Here is a 6,000-nt window from a genome sequence, read left to right as displayed (position 1 = left end):
TTAAATAAGATAACACGTACACATCCACAGCGCATAAAGGCATTTTAGAGGATGCACAGCGTTCCTGAGAAGACTACTGGAATGGTATAAGTTTAGAAGATCTGTGTTCTCATCCTAACTTGGCCTCTTTCCATTGTTGAGATCTTGGGCAATTGCTTTTATTTCTGTGTCTGTAGAGTGAATAAACCTAATACCCACTCCTCAGATTGTGGTGAGGATGAAAGAAGATGAAGGCTTTGCAAAGGCCCAGCACAGTGATTGGCACTCATAGAGGGTTCCCAAAGAATTTTTAAAAGTGCTTTGTAAAACATGGTCATGCCATACGTGTAAATGGGTTATTATTATTCCAAAGTTTGGCATCATCCCTCACTCCCATTCTCAACTTGAAACCTGGAGACATACACTTAAATTCTGAACTCCCGGCCGGGCGCGGTGGCTCACGCCTGTAATCCTAGCGCTCTGGGAGGCCGAGGTGGGCGGATCGTTTGAGCTCAGGAGTTCGAGACCAGCCTGAGCAAGAGCGAGACCCCATCTCTACTAAAAATAGAAAGAAATTATATGGACAACTAAAAAATATATGTAGAAAAAATTAGCCGGGCATGGTGGTGCATGCCTGTAGTCCCAGCTACTCGGGAGGCTGAGACAGGAGGATCCCTTGAGCTCAGGAGTTTGAGGTTGCTGTGAGCTAGGCTGACGCCACGGCACTCACTCTAGCCTGGGCAACGGAGAGAGACTCTGTCTCAAAAAAAAAAAAAAAAAAAAAAAAAATTCTGAACTCCCAGGCAAAGTTTTGCAAATCCCTTCTCCCCAAGGCCTCTGTGAGGGGCTGCACAGCTTGGTTCACCTGTGTGGCACCCCTTGCCATTTGCAATAGGCCCATTGTCTGTGTGGGTGCCGCCTTCCCACATTGCCAGCTCAGTGAGGAGAGCAGTGGGTCTCTGCCCCCAGCCCAGCAGGCGGGAGGATCCCAGGGCAGAGAATGCTGGAGTGAGCTCTGCCTGGCCTGGGGCAGAGGAAGGGGCAGACCATTTGCTCTGCTCCCTCTTTCTTCTGCTTGACAGGCCAAGAGAGGTACAATAGCCACGTCCAGCCTTTGGGGGAACTTCAAGCCTTCCAGCTTCGGTGCAGCAAGCTGCGGTGTCGGCATTGACCTGTGCTTGCTAGAGGGTGCTATGCAAGCTATTGGAGGAACACAAGATGGGCTTAGATGGCACAGAGACAAGCACTTTACATTTTAATCATTATGCTTTATTTGCGTATGAATTAGAAAAGGTAGAATTAACACGAAAAAGCCATGATTCCAAGGATGATATTGCTTAGGATCAGAATAAGAAAAAAGTGAACTGATTTAGATTCGATTTAAAGGAAAATCTTAAATACATAATAGTACCTATGGGAGGATGGTATGACACCATGGTAAAGGTTGAACACAAATGACTGATATTCGCAATAATCAGGATATTCTGAGTTAGAATTTAGAATGTATTTCTCAGCTGCAAAAGTCAAAGACTGGCCGGGCGCGGTGGCTCACGCCTGTAATCCTAGCACTCTGTGAGGCCGAGGCAGGTGGATCGCTTGAGGTCAGGAGTTCGAGACCAGCCTGAGCAAGAGCGAGACCCCGTCTCTACTAAAAATAGAAAGAAATTATCTGGCCAACTAAAATATATATAGAAAAAAATTAGCCGGGCATGGTGGCGCATGCCTGTAGTCCCAGCTACTCGGGAGGCTGAAGCAGTAGGATCGCTTAAGCCCAGGAGTTTGAGGTTGCTGTGAGCTAGGCTGACGCCACGGCACTCACTCTAGCCAGGGCAACAAAGTGACACTCTGTCTAAAAAAAAAAAAAAAAAAAAAAAAAAATGTCAAAGACTGAGGGAGGGTTCCACGGTGCTTGGATCAGGGGAGGTCACCGGGCTGTCTGTGGTGGGAGAGGGGAGGACGATCAAAGGCAGGATCCTTTTCTGTTCAGTTGCCCTCAAACCATTCTGGCAGTAGCCAAGCCTTTCACTGGCCTGTGAAAACCAGGGAGCCCCCGTGATTGTGGGTGGCCTGGCCTGCCCTTGACACTGGGTGGCTCCATCCCCACTTCCCAGCCTACACCCTGCTCCCTTTATTCCTGGGGAGGCCCTAGACCCCGGAAGATGACTTCCAGTTTTTCTGAAGTTGCCGAGAATAGGAACACCACCTGCTACTACCTCAAGAAGACCCCTAGGCCCCCACGATATCTTGTATATACCTCTACGATGGTGCCTCCAACACTTTATTGCACTTGCTGGTTTTCACATATGTGGGTTCGTTCCCACCCCTTCCTCCCTCCCTCACCAGACAGTAAGTTCCTCTAAAGCAGGGACTTTTATTTTTTAAATTTTATTTATTTATTTTTATTTCAGATTATTATGGGGGTGCAAATGTTTTGATTACATGATTTGCTTTCGTGTAGTTTGAGTCAAAGTTATAAGTGTTCCCATCACCAAGAGGGATTTTGTTAATCCTCACTTAACCTGGGGTATCATGGTGCCTGGCACCTGGTAGGTGCTTAATGCATGTCGAATGAATGGATGAACGTTGAGGGATGATTTCAGTTTTGGATCTGCTGTGTGACTTTAGGTAAATTGTTCTACCTCTCTGGGCTTCCGTTGGCTAAGGTGTCCTTCCACACTGACACTCCTGGCTCTCTGAGAGGAGCACAGTGTGATGGTGAAGTGCAAGGACTCTGGGGCCCAACTTCCTGAGTCCGAATCCTGCCTTGGCCACTTAACAGCTGTGTGGATTTGGGCAAATTATTTGTTCTGTCTGTGCCTCCTTTCTATAAGTTTTCCCTTTTGTAAGATGGTGATAATAATAGTACCTACTCCATAGGGTTTTTAGGATAAATGCTTTAAAGTTGGCATGTGAACTTAAACATCACATGCTTAATATATGTAAAGTTTTTAGAGCAGGCCTGCTATGTAGGCCCCATTTATTGTTCAATCACTGGATAAAATAGCTTATTGGCAACATTATCTTGATAGTTACTGTAGATAAGACAAAGGCTCTCTGGGATTCAGTGAGACATTTGACTAATTTTCTGATGTCCTTGCAGGTAAGATGGGAAAAATGGGGTCTGGATAAAAGGACAGCTGGGTAGATTCCTGAGCAGAGGGGCAGGTTTGTAGTGGCATGCCAAAGGACCTGTCCTCGCTCTCCTCCAAGACCATGCCACTGGATGTGTGAAGAGAGGAATCCTCCACTGTCACCCCAACATGCCAACTTGCAGTCAGGACAGACCCTCTCAGGCCCACCCTGTCTTGATTTTCTGTGTTCACGTGGATCTTTCATGGGGACTCGATATTCTTTCAGGCTGGGGAGGAGCCTTATCCATCTCATAGCTCCTGTATCACTTAGCTCAGCGTTCAGCCAATTGTAGATGCTCCATAACACACACACACACACACACACACACACAGAGTAACAAAACCATATTTCTCAAATGTACAGATGCTCCCTGCTTGGGTGGGCAGGTGGGGGATGACTAATGTTTCAGAGAAGAGAATTGAGACACAAGCATCTTCAGAGGTTGAAAGATGGCAGGAAATTAAGAAGATGAAATTGAGTGGAGATTCATTCATTCAACAAATATTTTTTTTTTTTTTTTCTTTTTTTTTGAGACAGAGTCTCACTCTGTTGCCCGGGCTAGAGTGAGTGCCGTGGCGTCAGTCTAGCTCACAGCAACCTCAAACTCCTGGGCTTAAGCGATCCTCCTGTCTCAGCCTCCCGAGTAGCTGGGACTACAGGCATGCGCCACCATGCCCGGCTAATTTTTTGTATATATATATATATATATATATATTTTAGTTGTCCATATAATTTCTTTCTAATTTTAGTAGAGACGGGGTCTCACTCTTGCTCAGGCTGGTCTCGAACTCCTGACCTCGAGCGATCCACCCGCCTCGGCCTCCCAGAGTGCTAGGATTACAGGCGTGAGCCACCGCGCCCGGCCCTCAACAAATATTTATTGAGCACCTACTGGATGCCAGGCACTGTTTAAGTGCAGGGGATACGGAAACGAGCAAAAGAGACAAAATCCCTGCCCGCATGGAGCTCACACCGTAGTGCGGGAAGACTGACAGACCAAATGAGTTAGTAAAGTATACGATGTGTTAGGAAGTGGTAAGTGCTAAGCAGAAAGAAATGAAGCAAAGATGGGGATAAGAAGTGGCAGAGGAGGGATGGCCTCAATGTTGCAATTTTGATTTAGGGCAGCCAGGGAAGGTCACTTTTTTTTTTTTTTTTTTGAGACCAAGTTTTGCTCTGTCACCTGAGTAGAGTGCCATGGCCTCAGCCTAGCTCACTGCAACCTCAAACTCCTGGGCTCAAGTGATCCTCTTGCCTCAGCCTCCCAGGGAGCTGGTACTACAGGCATGCGCCACCATGCCTGGCTAATTTTTTTTCTATTTTTAGTAGAGATGGGGTCTCGCTCTTGCTCAGGCCGGTCTTGAACTCCTGAGCTCAAGCAATCAATCCTCCCGCCTTGGCCTCCCAGAGTGCTGGGATTACAGGCGTGAGCCACCGCTTTTGAATAAAGGCCTGAAGGAGACGAGGGAGCAAGCTGTGTGGGTATCTGGGCAGGAGCATTCCAGGAAGAGGAAACAGCAAGTGCAAAAGCCCTGAGGCGGGAGTGTTCCTGGAACATTTGAGAATAAATTAGGGGATAAACTAGGTTAGGTCCCTTTCATGTCCTATATTTTTACCTTCTTATAATTATGATTAAAGACTTGTCTAATTACCTTATTAATGTATGTTTCCCCTGAGACTCTAACTTAAGTCTCTTAACGCAGGAGTGGAGAACCTGGGGCCTCAAGGCCACACGTGGCCCTCCCGATCCCTGAGTCCGAATCCAAACTTCAGTCAAAAGGCTGCATTCAAGGATCCAGAAGGCCACATGTGGGCCCGAGGCCACAGGCTCCCCACCCCTGGGTGGGGCCCTGGAGAGCTGTGCTGGCTGGGGCTTCCCCGGAGACGGAGACGGGACCAGGGCAGGGCGGGGCTGCAGAGCATGAGCAGTGGTTGAAGATGGTCAACCTGGAGCAGGGGAAACTGAGGAACGATACAGCCCACGAGAGCCTTTGCATTGCAGGGTTTAATGTTAAGTCCATGATGTGAGCTAACTGTCCTGCTGCTGCTGTACAGCCTGGGCTCTCTTCTGCGCACCTTTGTGTGTAGGTAGGGCCAAGTCACTCAACTGTGAGGGGCCTAGTTTAGGCTCCAGACTGGTTTGTTGTTCTCTCCACGACTGCTTAATTTTTAAAATTATTTTTAAAAGGGGAAGCATCTGTTACAGCAGCATTTGCAAATCTGGGGATTCAAGGTCCCTGGGTGTAACTGTCATGGATACAAATTCATCTCTTTAGACAAATACTTATGATACGTGGTGTATGCCAGACCCTGAGCTGAACGGACAAGACAGACATCATGGCATTCTGATCAAGTGTTTGGTGCTGGTGACTTAGAAAGCTGGAAGGGTGGGCATGTGCAGGAGGGAGGAGCTTCACTTTGGGCTGCTCCGTGGGGCAATGGTGTGAGCTGGGTGGGGGTGGTGGCTCAGCCTGAGTAGCTGCGTGGGAGGCCTTGGACAAGCCCCTCGGATCACAGAGTGATAGGACAAGCAGATTTGGAGGTCATCTGGTGCAACCTCCTTGGTTACCCAAGAGTACACAGTCTCCATGCCCCACCCCACACCCTTTGGGGCCTCAGAATCCTCAAGTGTAAAACAAAAGCATTGGACCAGGTGACCTTGACGCTTGTTTCTGTCTCTAATATTCTATAATATTACAAGTATGGGGAAGTCCTATGGTGGTGGATTTGGTCCCATCCCAAGTATGTCCTCCACCCTTAATACTGAGAGGGAGGGATGGTAGAGTTCCATCCATGGAGACCTTTCTCAAGCACATTCGTGGGGTCCAGAAGCAAAATCTTCCGTACAAAACCTTACTTCTGCCAAGTGGTCCTCAGGGGCTAGGGTTT

Source organism: Eulemur rufifrons, chromosome 16 (genome assembly GCF_041146395.1).
Source record: "Eulemur rufifrons isolate Redbay chromosome 16, OSU_ERuf_1, whole genome shotgun sequence".
In the NCBI taxonomy this organism is placed as follows: Eukaryota; Metazoa; Chordata; class Mammalia; order Primates; family Lemuridae; genus Eulemur; species Eulemur rufifrons.
This window is presented reverse-complemented; position numbering follows the sequence as displayed.